The sequence below is a fragment of the Balaenoptera physalus genome (genome assembly GCF_965194825.1).
Source record: "Balaenoptera physalus genome assembly, contig: HAP1_SCAFFOLD_1478, whole genome shotgun sequence".
Classification (NCBI taxonomy): domain Eukaryota; kingdom Metazoa; phylum Chordata; class Mammalia; order Artiodactyla; family Balaenopteridae; genus Balaenoptera; species Balaenoptera physalus.
Window position 1 is genome coordinate 18,820 of NW_028125318.1, and position 16,136 is coordinate 34,955.

General features: G+C 38.2%; 1 long non-coding RNA gene across 1 annotated transcript in view; it reads right to left on the reverse strand.

The window, feature by feature from the left end:
- Positions 1 to 357: 357 nt before the first annotated feature.
- The window catches only part of LOC309653927, a 111,162-nt gene continuing 95,383 nt past the window's right edge, over positions 358 to 16,136 (reverse strand). The window contains exon 3 of the long non-coding RNA XR_014259650.1: positions 358 to 421. This is a non-coding gene — a long non-coding RNA (uncharacterized lncRNA). The remainder of the gene's footprint in view (positions 422 to 16,136) is intronic.

Consider the following 16,136-nt stretch of genomic DNA (forward strand, 5'->3'; position numbering starts at 1 on the left):
GTGGCTTCCTCCAAAAGGCATGAGAATCAGCATGCCGAGAATCACCCACAGGAGAGCCATAATGTGAGGTGGGAGGATGGCAACAGCTTGTACCTTTCTTCAATATGATAAAAAAAACTTTTACTGTCTGATGAATAACGGAAGCAGTGGGTGGCTAGGTTTTAAGAAGTCTCGAGAATGTTTTTAATGTGAATTTACACACGCACACACACACACACACACACACACACACCTGAAGGAGAGTGAACTTCCCCAGCCACAGAAGAACATGATGCCCTCCCATTCCAAGGACCCACTGGCACGTGGTCAGCCTGCAACTGTGTCCCGAGTGTCCGTGGCTGTGTACGGGGCCTCTTACCTCACAGAAGCTCTGGCACTGCTGCTTCCGCAGGTCCCAGGACACCTTGCAGGGCTCCAGGCACTGGGAGAGATGAACAGGGAAAACCAATCAGTGAACACGGGAAAGAAACAAAGCCCAAAAGGAAAGAGCCCACCTGTGTGCACCCCTGGCTTTTCAGGGCCTACTTTCCCTAGTGACTTCGGGAAACACAATGAATCAGCAGCTCATCTGAACTCTGTGTATCACAGGAATATGAGGAAGAGCGTCACGACCGAGCAGGGACAGAAAGACATATGTTTCCACACAATCGAGAAAAGAGAGCCGCACGGTCTGGAGGCGACACGGAGGAGAAGCAGTTATATCCCCTGTCAGGCACAGCAGTGTGGATATTTACTTTTATTCAGTAAAAAATATTTTCTAAAGGTTGTGGTTACAGATGGATTCTTTTCTCATCTGCTTTAACAATAACTTGCTTTTAAATGGACAACATAGGGCTATTTTTTGAATATTCTTCTGTAAGTGACTGAAGTATTGCATTAAATATATGTATATGTGTGTATATATATATATGTTTATATATATCACACCCATTACTGTTAACTTATGTGTTTATCTCAGTGAATCCAGCAGCATTCACATTTGTCCAGTTTAATTACTCTATTAAAATGGATTGAATAAACCTGAATATGAGACTCTGCCATAAGAGCTTCAGAATAAAGTTTGAATACATATATATAATTTACACATATGATTTAATAAATCAAAGATAAGAGCCAGGATCCACTGTTCAGTAACAATTGTAATAATAAATATATTATTGAATGAACAAAGTATATATACATGTAAATGTAGGTTTTATATACATACTACTATATATAATATATAATTATAACACTTAAAATATAGTACTATATATACTATCTATATAATATATTGTAATAAGAGATAACAGCCAAGCCTCGTGATTGAAATTAAAATCTTACATTCATATGAATGGATATTTGATTCTCAAAATTATATTTTAATGCAAATTTTAATTAGTACAAATTAATCATCTCATATAGTTAAATGACAGTTTTCTAAATATTGGCATACCCTGGCTCCCATAAGCTCATGATTATTCTATCTATCTTTCATTATTGATAAATTTTCCAGTTGATATCAAAATTCTCAGTTAAATTTCAGACATATATAATGTAGAATTCAGAACATACACCCGTACTATATTTTCACTTTACTCTCTAGTACCCTCCCTGTTTTAAAATACAGTTTAAAGATGAACTGGAAGACTCTATGTGAAATTTACTTTGCAAAAATCCATTGCTTTATTTTTCAATCAAAAATGCATATATGAAAACAAACTACTGACTGTATCAACTGTCAGTCTGTCACAGCACTGCTCTCAAAGTGTGATAAAGGACCAATAATATGAGCATCACCTTGGAGTTCATGGGAAATGCACTAGATGTACAGAGTCAGATCTCTGGGATTGGGAGCCAAGAATCTCTTTTAGCAAGTTCCCCTGAAAATCTTGGTGCTTACACTAAACTTTAAAAAGAACTGCCTTATTGTGGTAAACATTTCCCAATATATATGTGTATCAAATCATCACACTGTACACTTTAAACTTACACAATGTTATATATGTCACTTATATCTCAATAAAGCTGGGGGAAAAAAAGAACTGCTGTAGAATTTGATGAAAACAGAGTCTGTAATGGCTCTTTCTTGGTTCATGTAAGTATCATTTAAGAATCAGTCTACTTCTTGTGAGAATATTCTAGATTTGATATCCTTTAAATGTTGCATATGAACAATTCATTTTTAGTTATTTTAAATTAAAAAACTTGAGCTCGTCAATGATGCTTTTCCAAGACCTATATAAGCGTGTCCCAAGTCTATTAGTGTTCACCTCTTCCAAGCATGTTCTAAAACAGATGTACAATTTTTCACCAATATAACAATTCTAAAAGAATACCATTTTTCTAATAGCAATGAAATAGTTTAAAACTTGTCTACCTTACATATTTCATGAGCTCCCTAAAGAGTGAGTTTTGTTTCCTAAAGGTACATCCAATGCCTTACCCACAGAGCTATCCTAATTTGTTGCAAGACATTGGCTCCTAGTCAAAAAACTTTACTGGTCATTTAATAAATATGCTTAGACTTAACTCCTTCTCAAGACTACTTGAAATGAATAACTGACATTCTTTCAAATACCTTGCAATTTTTTTCATTTGAAGAAGTGGCCTACAACGGAGCAGGACCGCACCACAAGACCTGGGGATTTTTCACGGACAGAGGCTCAGCTACTGACAAGTTAAGTCTCTGTCATTTCACTCGGGAAACATCCAACAAGCATTTATTCCATATAAAAAGTGTTCAGTGCAATGTGGCTAAAAATGTCTCAGAATAATTATGTAATTCTTGCTTTCTGTCATTGCTGAAAATGTGAATTATGAAAACAAGATATTACATGTGTACAGTTGCATTTTCACAACTAGGGACATGCATGAGTGCATTAAAAAAGTCAGTCCTTTGTGATGTCCATGATTCCAAATAACCATATTCCTGACAACTTGTGGAATAAATGCCTTATAAAAACTAGATATCATTTACAAAAGTGGGCATATTTCTGAAATGCTAACAACAGCAATACGTAATGCACTTGTCTTCTTGTTAACCCAGAATCTCCATCTGTCAAGTCTAGCATTGGTATATGCAATTCATTTAAAGTTCTATTTTAATTGCATGCTTGCCTCATTTCCAGTCACCACTAATCAGTAGCACCTAAAGATACATCTCAAAATGCTACTAATGACAGCCAACATTTTCTTTTAGTAATCCTCTGTGAAAACTACCTGACAAGAACAGCCTAGATGTAAACATTTGAGTAAATCTTTGCAGGATAAATTTTCCAAAGGTCTGTTTCTTTATGGTGCTACTGGCCAGGTAAAATGATTTCAACAAAAGCTGAAGAGGAAAAAAATGACAGCCTTTTCTCTCACACTTTGAACAAGAAGGAAACACTTTCTATTTCTCCAAGTAATAATAATAAAAAAGTACTGCCAAAGAAAGGTAGTCGCAAAACTCTCTTCCATGTGTGAAGGGAGTAGAAGAGAAATAATACTACAAGCAAACAACTGCAACTCTAAGGGCCATGATCACATACTGTGTCAAACTACAAAAACAAACAAACAAAAACAGTAATCAAAGTTAGTATTTTAGCAAGTGGTTTAGGCTTTCAAGTTTTAGGCTGATCAACTGTTTGAAATCATTTCCTCCTAGGCTACTGCTTCAAGCCCAATGAAGAGAAACTTTACATTTCAGAGAAACTTAAAAAAAAAAAAAAAGGTTGAGCAAGCTAATCACATTGATCATCATTTGGAATGTAGCTATCAATTTTTTTTTTACTTAATCTAGAAAGATACATTCACAATATCACTTGCTCAGATGATAATTGTATATTAAATTTATATTTTTTAAATGTACAGTAATAGAGATTGGTTCAAGATGGTGGAGTAAAAGGACGAGTGCTCCCTCCCTCTTGTGAGAGCAACAGAATCACAACTAACTGCTGAATAATCATCGACAGGAAGACACTGGAACTCACCAAAAAAGATACCCCACATCCAAAGACAAAGGAGAAGCCACAGTGAAACAGGAGGAGGGGCGCAATCACAATAAAATCCAATCCCGTAACCGCTGGGTGGGTGACCCCCAAAATGGAGAATAATTATACCACAGAAGTCCACCACTGGAGTGAAGTTCTAAGCTACATGTCAGGCTTCCCAACCTGGGGGTCAGGAAATGGGAGGAGGAATTCCCAGAGAATCAGACTTTGAAGGCTACTGGGATTTGATTGCAGGACTTCGAAAGGTCTGGGGGAAACAAAGACACTCTTGGAGGGCACACACAAAGTAGTGTGCACATCGGGACCCAGGGGAAAGAGCAGTGACCCCATAGGAGACTGAACCAGACCTACCTGCTAGTGTTGGAGGGTCTGCTGCAGAGGCAGGGGGCGGCTGTGTCTCACCGTGAGGACAAGGACACTGGCAGCAGAAGTTCTGGGAAGTACTCCTTGGCATGAGCCCTCCCAGAGTCCGCCATTAGCCCCACCAAAGAGCCCAGGTAGGCTCCAGTGTTGGGTTGCCTCAGGCCAAATAACCAACAGGGAGGGAACCCAGCCCCCCCCATCAGCAGACAAGCGGATTAAAGTTTTACTGAGCTCTGCCCACCAGAGCAACAGCCAGCTCTACCCACCACCAGTCCCTCCCATCAGGAAACTTGCACAAGCCTCTTAGATAGCCTCATCCACCAGAGAGCAGACAGCAGAAGCAAGAAGAACTACAATCCTGCAGGCTGTGGAACAAAAACTACGTTCACAGAAAGATAGACAAGATGAAAAGGCAGAGGGCTATGTACCAGATGAAGGAACAAGATAAAACCCCAGAAAAACAACTTAATGAAGTGGAGATAGGCAACATTCCAGAAAAAGAATTCAGACTAATGATCGTGAAGATGATCCAGGACCTCGGAATAAGAATGGAGGCAAAAATCAAGAAGATGCAAGAAATGTTTAACAAAGACTTAGAAGAATTAAAGAACAAACACCTAGAAGAATTAAAGAACAAACAAACAGAGATGAACAATACAATAACTGAAATGAAAAACACACTAGAAGGAAAGAATAGCAGAATAACTGAGGCAGAAGAACGGATAAGTGACCTGGAAGACAGAATGGTGGAATTCACTGCCACAGAACAGAATAAAGAAAAAAGAATGGAAGGAAATGAAGAGAGCCTAAGAGACCTTTGGGACTACATTAACATTGTAGAGGTCCCAGAAGGAGAAGAGAGAGAGAAAGGACCCGAGAAAATATGTGAAGAGATTATAGTCAAAAACTTCCCTAACATGGGAAATGAAATAGCCACCCAAGTCCAGGAAGTGCAGAGAGTCCCAGGCAGGATAAACCCAAGGAGAAACACGCCGAGACACACAGTAATCAAATTGGCAAAAATTAAAGACAAAGAAATATGATTAAAAGCAACAAGGGAAAAACAACAAATAACATACAAGGGAACTCCCATAAGGTTAACAGCTGATTTCTCAGCAGAAACTCTACAAGCCAGAAGAGAGTGACACGATATATTTAAAGTGATGAAAGGGAAGAACCTACAACCAAGATTACTCTACCTGGCAAGGATCTCATTCAGGTTCCATGGAGACATCAAGAACTCTACAGAAAAGCAAAAGCTAAGAGAATTCAGCACCACCAAACAAGCTCTACAACAAATGCTAAAGAAAATCCTCTAAGTAGGAAAAACAACAGAAGAAAGGGACCTACAAAAACAAACCCAAAACAATTAACAAAATGGTAATAGGAAGATACACACTGATAATTCCCTTAAATGTGAATGGTTTAAATGCTCCAACCAAAAGACACAGGCTCACTGAATGGATACAAAAACAAGACCTATATATATGCTGTCTACAAGAGACCCACTTCAGACATAGGGACACATACAGACTGAAAGTGAGGGGATGGAAAAAGCTATTCCATGCAAATGGAAATCAAAAGAAAGCTGGAGTAGCAATACTCATACCAGAAAAAATAGACTTTAAAATAAAGAATGTTACAAGAGACAAGGAAGGACACTACATAATGATCAAGGGATCAATCGAAGAAGAAGATATAACAATTATAAATATATATGCACCCAACATAGCAGCACCTCAATACATAAGGCAAATGCTAACAGCTATAAAAGAGGAAACTGACAGTAACACAATAATAGTGGGGTACTTTAACACCTCACTTGTTAAATGGACAGATCATCCAGACAGAAAACTAATAAGGAAACACAAGCTCTAAATGACACAATAGACAAGACAGATTTAATTGATATTTATAGGACATTCCATCCAAAAACAGCAGATTACACTTTCTTGTCAAGTGAACACGGAACACTCTCCAGGATAGATCACATCTTGAGTCATGAATCAAGCCTTGGTAAATTTAAGAAAACTGAAATTGTATCAAGCATCTTTTCTGACCACAATGCTGTGAGATTAGAAATAAATTACATGGGAAAAAATGTAAAAAACACAAACACATGGAGGCTAAACAATATATTACTAAATAACCAAGAGATCAATGCAGAAATCAAAGAGGAAATCAAAAAATACCTAGATACAAATGACAATGAAAACACAATGATCCAAAACCTATGGGATGCAGCAAAAGCAATTCTAAAAGGGAAGTTTATAGCAATACAATCCTACCTCAAGAAACAACAAACATCTCAAATAAACAACCTAACTTTACCCCTAAGGGAGCTAGAGGAAGAAGAACAAACAAAACCCAGAGTTAATAAAAGGAAAGGAATCATAAAGATCAGAGCAGAAGTAAATGAAATAGAAACGAAGAAAACAACAGCAAAGATCAATAAAACTAAAAGCTGGTTCCTTGAGAAGATAAACAAAATTGATAAACCTTTAGCCAGACTCATCAAAAAAAGAGGGAGAGGACTCAAATAAAATGAGAAATGAAAAAGGAGAAGTTACAATGGACACTGCAGAAATACAAAGCATCACAAGAGACTAACAAAAGCAACTCTGCCAATAAAATGGACAACCTGGAAGAAATGGACAAATTCTTAGAAAGGTATAAACTTCCAAGACTGTACCAGGAAGAAATAGAAAACATGAACAGACAAATCACAAGTAATGAAATTGAAACTGTGCTTAAAAATCTTCCAACAAACAAAAGTCCAGGACCAGATGGTTTCACAGGTGAATTCTATCAAACAGTTAGAGAAGAGCTAACACCCATCCTTCTCAAACTCTTCCAAAAATTTGCAGAGGAAGGAACACTCCCAAACTCATTCTATGAGGCCACCATCACCCTGATACCAAAACCAGATAAAGAAACTACAAAAAAAGAAAATTACAGACCAATATCACTGATGAATATAGATGCAAAAATCCTCAACAAAATACTAGCAAACAGAATCCAACAACACATTAAAAGGATCATACACCATGATCAAGTGGGATTTATCCCAGGGATGCAAGGATTCTTCAATATATGCAAATCAACCAATGTGATACAGCATATTAACAAATTGAAGAATAAAAACCATATGATCCTCTCAATAGATGAAGAAAAAGCTTTTGACAAAATTCAACACCCATTTATGATAAAACCTCTCCAAAAAGTGGGCATAGAGGGAACCTACCTCAACATAATAAAGGCCATATATGACAAACCCACAGCAAACATCATTCTCAATGGTGAAAAACTGAAAGCATTTCCTCTAAGATCAAGAACAAGACAAGGATGTCCACTCTCACCACTCTTATTCAACATAGTTTTGGAAGGCTTAGTCACGGCAATCAGAGAAGAAAAAGAAATAAAAGGAATACAAATTAGAAAATAAGAAGTAAAACTGCCACTGTTTGCAGATGACATGATACTATACATAGAGAATCCTAAAAATGTCACCAGAAAACTACTAGAGCTAATCAATGAATTTGGTAAAGTTGCAGGATAGAAAATTAATGCACAGTAATCTCTTGCATTCCTGTACACTAACAACAGAAGATCAGAAAGAGAAATTAAGGAAACAATCCCATTCACCATTGCAACAAAAAGAATAAAATACCTAGGAATAAACCTACCTAAGGAGGTAAAAGACCTGTACTCAGAAAACTTTAAGACACTGATGAAAGAAATCAAAGATGACACAAACAGATGGGGAGATATACCATGTTTTTGGATTGGAAGAATCAATACTGTGAAAATGACTATACTACCCAAAGCAATCTAGAGATTCAGGTCAATCCCTATAAAATTACCAATGGCATTTTTTACAGAACTAGAACAAAAAAATCTTAAAATTTGTATGGAGACCTAAAAGACCCTGAATAGCCAAAACAATCTTGAGGGAAAATAATGGAGCTGGAGGAATCAGACTCCCTGACTTCAGAATATACTACAAAGCTACAGTAATCAAGACAGTATGGTACTGGCACAAAAACAGAAATATAGATCAATGGAACAAGATAGAAAGCCCAGAGATAAACCCATGCACCTATGGTCAACTAATCTATGATAAAGGAGGCAAGGATATGCAATGGAGAAAAGACAGCCTCTTCAATAAGAAGTGCTGGGAAAACTGGACAGCTACATGTAAAAGAATGAAATTAGAACACTTCCTAACACCATACACAAAAATAAACTCACAATGGATTAAAGACCTAAATGTAAGACCGGACACTATAAAACTCTTAGAGGAAAACATAGAAAGAACACTCTTTGACATAAATCACAGCAAGATCTTTTTTGACCCACCCCCTAAAGTAATGGAAATAAAAACAAAATAAGCAGTGGGACCTAATGAAACTTCAAAGCTTTTGCACAGCAAAGGAAACTATAAACAAGACGAAAAGACAACCCTCAGGATGGGAGAAAATATTTGCAAACAAATCAATGGAAAAAGGATTAATCTCCAAAATATACATAAACAGCTCATGCAGCTCAATATTAAAAAAACAAACACCCCAATCCAAAAATGGGAAGAAGACCTAAATAGACATTTCTTCAAAGAAGACATACAGATGGCCAAGAGGCACATGAAAAGCTGCTCAACATCACTAATTATTAGAGAAATGCAAATAAAAACTACAATGAGGTATCACCTCACACCGGTTAGAATGGGCATCATCAGAAAATCTACAAACAACAAATGCTGGAGGGGGTGTGGAGAAAAGGGAACCCTCTTGCACTGTTGGTGGGAATGTAAATTGATACAGCCACTATGGAGAACAGTATGGAGGTTCCTTAAAAAACTAAAAATAGAATTACCATATGATCCAGCAATCCCACTACTGGGCATATACCCAGAGAAAACCATAATTCAAAAAGACACATGCGCCCCAATGTTCATTGCAGCACTATTTACAATAGCCAGGTCATGGAAGCAACCTAAATGCCCATCGACAGATGAATGGATAAAGAAGATGTGGCACATATATACAATGGAATATTACTCAGCCATAAAAAGAAACGAAATTGGGTCATTTGTAGAGACATGCATGGACCTAGAGACTGTCATACAGAGTGAAGTAAGTCAGAAAGAGAAAAACAAATATCATATATTAATGTATATATGTGGAATCTAGAAAAATGGTACAGATGAACCGGTTTGCAAGGCAGAAATAGAGACACAGATGTAGAGAACAAACGTATGGACCCCAAGGGGGAAAAGCGGCAGGGGGTGTGGGTGGTGGTGGTGGGATGAATTGGGAGATTGGGATTGACATGTATACACTAATACATATAAAATAGATAACTAATAAGAACCTGCTGTATACAAAAAATAAATAAAATAAATTCAAAAAAAATAATTAGGGATAAATCTGATTTTAAAATGTCAAGACCTATATGCCGAAAACCCAGACTACTTCTAAGTGAACTTAAAAAAGAAATAAATAAAGTGAGAGATATGTTGTGTTTAAAATAAATAAATAAAAAATAAAATGTACCGTAATATAAAACATGTTCATACAATATTCCACTCATGGAATAGTGAGCAATGAGACTTTGTGACATTTACTACATTTACTACAATACTCTTTATCATTTAGCTGCAGCTCAATAAACACCTGCTGAATAAATTTATTGATAAATTGAAATGTTTTTATAACCAGTACTTAGGACTGGGATACCCAAGTACTTCCAGAGACCAAGCAAATAATGAGGAAGAGTGAAGGGGGTAAATTTTGGATAACTGGGGTGACAGAAAGAATGGTAAACTGGAGAGGTCAGCCAGTATCCAGGAAACAACTGCTCTTTGCTGCCTTCTGGTTGTTTTCCAGAATTGCCTGACACTCAAACTTTACAGAGAAGCCAATGATGCAGAATTTATCTAAATCCTTCCAACTTTTAAATATATTGTACAACACTGTACAGGTCTTTTTTATTGTAATTAACTTATATCATAATATACTAGAGGGAATCCCCTGGTGGTCCAGTGGTTAGGACTCCACGCCTCCACTGCAGGGAGCCCAGGCTTGATCCTGTAAGCCGCGTGGCGTGGCTAAAAAAAAAAAAGATAGTAGGTAAATTTTTTAAATTGCTCTAAGTAAGTGGTTCTGAAATGGGAGTGATTTTGTATTCCCAGGGGACATTTGGCAATGTCTGGAATCATTTTGTTATGATTAAGGGGAGAGGTACTGGCTTCTTGGGGGTGACGCTAGGGATGCTGCTTAAACATCCACCAGGGCCCAGATAGCACTCACATGATAAAAAATTACCTGACTCCAGATGTTAACCGTGCCAAGGTTGAGAATTTTTGAACAACATGCAAAGGAACCGGAGTAACAGAGCTGGTCCTGAGAAACAACTTCCCCAGGATGGAGGAGTAAATGCTACTCAGGACCATGACCTACAATCATGGAACAATTCTGTACATTTTGGCCACATTCATCCTTCTAAAACACGGTTTTGAAGATGTGAGGTCACTGATACAATTAGTCAATCATTATCGAATTTAACCTAAAGTACATGGTTTTACATTCAAAACATCTGGTCAACCAGCAAATCCTGTCCAACCAACTCCTTCAACCTCCTATGAATTGCTTCCAGTGAAGCTGGTTGCTTTTCTGTTCCCCCCAAACAAGATCCTTTCTAATTCCACTCTGTTGTGATATGTCTTCCTTACAGACAAGCTATTCTGTCCTTCTCCACTCAGATCAGTAGCTGCTTCAAACCATCTATTTTTGGCCATTGCTATCCACACAGCACACACTGATTTGCCCTCTCTGCAACCATGTAGCATTTAGAGTTCCCCCCAAGAATTCTCACATTTTTGACTGATTTGTGGAGCCTATGACTTGTATTAAAGTTACACTACCTCCAGATCCTCCTGAGGAGGGAATACGTCTGCAAACCCTTTTATAATCCCTCACAAGGCATATGGGACTGAACATGCAAACAAGAGAACAGATTATAAAAAACAAGCCATGTGCACCATGGAATGGAAAGCCGTGGTTTGAGCCCTAACTTGGCCATGTGTCTCATCTACAACTGAGAAAATCACATGAACTATTTAGCCTCAGCTTGATAATTCAAATATGAGAACACCACCATCCATGTTCACTTGTTAAACTATCACCGAATGTGAGAGAATCTTTACAGATTTATGGAGCACGTTTAAAATGATTTGTTCAGTGGAGCCTCTTAACAACAAAACTACGGAAGTGTGTAAAATTAGGTATTATTATTCTCACATTTTAGAGAGAGGAAACTGCAGTTTAGAGAGGTTGAGGAAACAAAGCAAGTGACTGTGGGTGAGGCTATGGGAACTGGAATTTTGAGCCACGCTTTGGCACACTCCAAGGAATGTTATTTCCATTATAAAGCACTGCCCCATTTACGCCACATGCTGCAAGAGCTTAAAGAGATGAGATATGTGACAGAGATTTGGAAACTGAAGAGCAGTCTGCAAATCTATGAGATTACTAAATTATTATGATCCCAAGGAGGATTCAGCTCCAGAATGCCCTAGGTGCTACAAATTCCAAGGTATTTATGTATACCACAGACAAAGAGATCCCACTCTTCTGAGCCAAAGTACTGACAAGGAGGAAAATTATTGATATTGCTTTGGTGAACTACCATCTGGACAGTTTAGCACAAAGTTCCATACCTTACATTTAACCCAAAACTTTCACGCAAAAGTACAGAAAAGGAAATTATACTACCTAAATGGCAATCACAAAAAATTCTGAGGCAAAAAAGTTTCCTATAAAATTCAAATTTTCACACATGCCCAATCCTCAAGGAAAACAGAACCCATAATTACATTATGCTAAATAGACAGAACCCACGTTAAAACAAAGCAGCCAGCATTCCATACTTTTCAACCTGTTCACATTAACTTCTGCTAAATCAATGAATGTGGATTCGTATTTCCTATGTGCTAAGTGGTCATCGACTCACCAAGGTGGGGGAAATCTGGTCGAAATTTGTTCCACCCTGAGGTAGTCTATCATCTCCATGGGAGAAAAGCATGCAAATAAATCAGTCTACAGCAACAAAGTATACAATAAGTGATAGAAGAGTAAAGTCCCATAAGAAACCAAAGTGGTATGTTGTTCCATATGGGATAATTGGAGAGGATTTCACAGAACTGAGGGCTCATGAATTAGCTTAGAAGGATGAGGAGGACCTGATCAATTGTAAATAGATCTGGGGCCTGGACAATGTCGTAAATATGTGGAGTGTGAGAGCTAAAAAAGAAGATGCAATAAAACACAAGGCTAGGAAGATGGCCCTTGGAATTCAATGAGAGCCACTGACAGTCTTAGAAAGGAGTTGCTTGCCCCTATCTGTGCTTAAAATGACTTGAGTGTTAGAATAGGAGATGGATTACGGAGGCAAAATATGCAGGAAATGAAACCAGAGCAAAAGGTTTTACAATTTCTTCCAAACCTTCTCTCCAGCACTTCTAGTGCCAATACGCCATTTGGATGGAAGAGGACATTGGGTGAAAGGAAAAGAAAAAATCAACCTATGAAAGGCAATGTGGGAGAAGTGAGAACGGGAAAGGCACCCAACTTTCTAACCTCAATCGGAGGAGCTGACTGTGTCAATATGACGGAGGGTGCAGGCGAAACAAACATGGGGCGAGAGGTGGAATTAAGCGTTTAACGTGATGAGTTTGAGCTGTCAAGTGGATATACAGGGAAGGATGTCCACCAAGCTACTGGAATTATGGATACACAGTTCTGGAGAAAGGGTAGAGCTAATGATGAGCATTTACAGGTTTCTTTTCTCTTTCTTTCTACATCATGCATTCATTTCTTTCATAAACATGTGCTGAATTCCATCACCACGGCATCATGCTAAGTGATGGATCTGTTAAATTCATGAATTACACACACACACACACACACACACACACACCTGTCTTCAAGTTCTTCACAGTCTAGAAAGGTAAACAAGGCATGTTCACTTTTAAGCAAAAGTCCAAGATACATGTCAAAAGGAAGTAGAGAAAATATGAAGTTGGCATGTCAAGAATTTGGGGAGCTGGGATATATGACAGCTAGAATGGCAACACTGAGGCGACCTCACAGTTCAGCAAAATGGTTTTGTGTGATCTATCTTGCCCCCTCTTCTGTATTTGTGCCCGGGAAGACTGAAAAAGAAGGGACTGGAACATATTGGTAGGCAGAAAAAAAGGATCAGGTGGAGGGGGTCTGACTGAAGATGTAGGAGAAATGGGAAATAATCAACAGATCCAGGTTCCAGAGAATGTTGCAGGGGTTACAACATGGAAACACAGAATTTTAGAAAGGCAAGCATCTTTGATGGCATCTAACCCAACCCTACATCTTCCAGATTTGGGAACTAAAACATCTTTACAGGAACAATGGCTGGGTAGCAGGATTCAGGTCCAGGGCTCCATTTGTGATTGGACACAGACCAATCAATTCACTGTTGAGCTTAGAGGATGTAAGAATCTGGAGGCAGAGACACACAACAATGGTCATGAGAAGCACATTCTGTCCATAGTTCTCCAGTGTGGTGAGAAAGTGCTGATGATGAGATGTGTGTGCCCTTCTAGGGGCAATTCTGGTGACTGAGCTTGCGAGGTCCTGAGCTGATAGACAACACAGGTGAGGGACACAGAAACTGACGATTCCAGCCAGGTCTGAGGTTTCTGACACATGAAAGAGTAACATTTGCCCAAGAGGATTCTTTCAGAATAAAAACTTTAATGACCACATTTTTAAATGCCCCTATGTAGTAGGTACTCAGTGAATGAGATGCCCTTCCATTTCTAGAAGACCAATAAGGAGAATTAATTTTAGTTCTTTCATATTTCCCGCATATCTACCTTTGTTTCTTTTAATTAAAGAAGAAAATAAACCTTCTTTCAATTCTAGTCTCTCAAGCATGTTCCAATAATTGTTTTAAAAGTGCCAATTTTTTGCCCAAATTCCAACAGCTATGGACGGGTGAGGTGGCATGTTCTTGCGTATGTGGCCGGAAGGTGGAATCAGAAGGAAAAATCTGAGACTAGAGCACTGTACGTTTTATAGGACATATGGTATGCTCTCACACAAAAAAATTTTCTGTTGAATAAAAAAAAGTTAAATAGTGATTTATATTTAATTTTTGTCTGAATGGTTGCCTGGATGTAAAGAATAAATTTGGGGTTCCACAAAAAAAAAATCCACTTTTCATTTCATACAGGTATATACTCATAGCATATAATAATGCCAGCAACAGACGTTTCCAAAGACCTTTTCTGTTTTCTGAATTAATGGCAGCAAGTTTCTCTAGGAAACTGTAGATCTGTTTTTTAGATGGAAGCGTTTTTTTCCCCAGTATATTTCCGGAAATATGTGCGCCATAGTGGCTTTAGAAGTATTCACGGACTCTCTCCAGCTCTAAACTGGTATAGAAATTGTTACAATCCTGTTGTGTCAAAAAGTGTACCGCGTCTTGCCAAAATAATGAAACCTTTTGGCAGCCAGCCCACGGAAGTACAGCTGAACAATCAGCAGAACCTAAACCCGAGAGCTTCAGCATTGCCAGCCCAGCACGGCGATGTCACACCTCAGACATCTCACATCACAAGACAACTTTCTCTGAAACACTCTAAGGATAGTTACTCTCCTGCCGCGATGCTTATCAAGAAATCTGGGCCTCATTTGATCACAACTACTGTTCACAATAAAGGGAATTCTAACATCAAGAGCTCTTTTAGTTTCAGCGAAAGTATTTAGAAACAAACAAACAAAAAAAACAATTAAAATGGAAAAAAGAAACGAATCGAGGTAGTTATTATCAGAAAACCGTCCTGTCACTGTCATTCCTTCTCATACCGTTATGCCTATCATGAAGCCTCTTGAAATAGATCCGTCAGGGGATTCTGTTTCATTAAAGACCAAACAGACTTTCCTAGCATCCAGATTTTCCACTTGATCATCTGCTATGGCATTTTGGCAGAGTACTGAAGTTCCAGATAATAGCCCATGGTTACTTCTCAAATTAAAAAGATACTATGTATACCTGTATACATACCTGTAACTTATATGATATTGTGCATCAAATATAGTTCAATTAAAAATTTTTGTAATAGAAAGTTTTCAAAAATAAAGGTAAAAAATATTAGTAATGAAGAGAAAGTGACAACTTTACAGGGGAGAAACCTGGAGATAATACCTTAACTAAGTGATAAAGGATACATCTCCAGGAACGGGGAAACCCACCTGGTGCGCCCCTGATGCGATGCACTGGTAAAAACAAAGCATCACCATCACTGAGACAGTGTCCTGCCCAAAGGGCAGAACCTGAATTGAACCATGAGGAAGTATCAGACAAATCCAGAATGAGGCGCCTTGTACAAAGCAACAAGCCTCTAGTCTTAAAAAATACCAACATCGGGAACTTGCTGGCAAGACGACGGCATAGAAGGACGTGAGCTCCCCCCTTCTTAGGAAAACACCAGAATCAGAAAAACAAAAACAAAAACAAACAAACAAAAACACTGGAACCTACCAAAAAAGACCCTACATCCAAAGACAAAGAAGAAGCCACAAGGAGACGATTCCTTTATAAGAACTGGTCTCTCATCTTTGTATCTGTGTGGTCAGTATTTGCAGGACTTTGAATTTACCCACATTAAACTTCATACTATTAGTTTCAAAACAAAACCCAATATCATGAGAGGCAAAGAAGGGCTGAGGATTGCTTCCAGATGAAAGGACAGTAAAG